Source organism: Orycteropus afer, unplaced genomic scaffold (genome assembly GCF_000298275.1).
Source record: "Orycteropus afer afer isolate SDZICR_OR568_19922 unplaced genomic scaffold, OryAfe1.0 scaffold00016, whole genome shotgun sequence".
Classification (NCBI taxonomy): Eukaryota; Metazoa; Chordata; class Mammalia; order Tubulidentata; family Orycteropodidae; genus Orycteropus; species Orycteropus afer.
Window position 1 is genome coordinate 16427173 of NW_006921603.1, and position 1051 is coordinate 16428223.

At 45.0% G+C, this 1051-nt stretch overlaps 1 protein-coding gene across 1 annotated transcript in view; it reads left to right on the plus strand.

The window, feature by feature from the left end:
- CACHD1 (cache domain containing 1) overlaps nucleotides 1-1051 on the plus strand; it is a 345168-nt gene that overhangs the window by 286862 nt on the left and 57255 nt on the right. The gene's annotated exons all lie outside the window — the stretch shown is intronic.

Consider the following 1051-nt stretch of genomic DNA (forward strand, 5'->3'; position numbering starts at 1 on the left):
CAAGATTATCTTCTGTGTCTGTGTTAATTGGTTTCCCTTTTCTTTGTTGAAGAGGGTCTGTGCAATCCTTCTGCCTAGTCCGCCATCTTGCCCCGCCTCCTCTATCAATTAGTTTTAAAAAATGAGATATTTAGTGTAGGAGCAAGTAATCTTACATGGCTCAAGAGCCCGTAGAACAACCACATTTTTAAAGCCTTCAGAAACCCAAACCAAACCCATTGCCAGCAAATCAATTCCACAGCATAGCGACCTTGTTGGACAGGGTAGAACTGCTCCGTATGGTCTCTAGGTCTCCCTGCAATGTATGTCCACAGTGATGATACTGAATCACTGTGTATCTTAGTTTCTTGATGCTGCTATAAAAGAAATGCCAGAAATGGATGGCTTTAATGAACAGAAACTTATTTCGTTCACAGTTTAAAAGGTTTGAAGTAAATTCAAGGCACTTACTTGCTCTAGGAGAGGGCACTCTCTCTCCTCTGTCAGCTTTCAGAGCGAATCCTTGTCTCTGCTTCTCTGGCATGCCTCAGTTCCTTGGCAATCACTTTGCAGTTTCTGTCTTTCCCCTATTTGTGCTTGCTTGTCTCCGTGTTTATGCTGCTCTTTATATCACTTGAAAGTGATTAGATTTAGGACACACCCTACTGAAGTGGACTCATTAAGATAACAAAGAAAATTCTACTTTCAAAGGTATCCCCAGGAGCTCTGGTAGACTGCTAACCATAAGGCTGGTGGTTCAAACCCACCAGCCACTGCTTGGAAGGACGGTTGGGCAATCTACTTCCTCAGTGATACCGCCTCGGAAACCCAAGGAGGGGTCGCTATGAGTCGAGTCTGACTCAACAGCATGTAACAACAACAACAACAACAAAGATATCCACAGGTATGGGGGTCAGGACTCCAACACATATTTTGCTGTTGTTGTTGTTATGTGCCGTTGAGTTGGACCCGACCCATAGCGACCCCTCCTTGGGTTTCTGAGGCAGTATCACTACGGAAGTAGATTGCCCCATCTTCCTTCCAAGGAGTGGCTGGTGGGTTTGAACCGCCA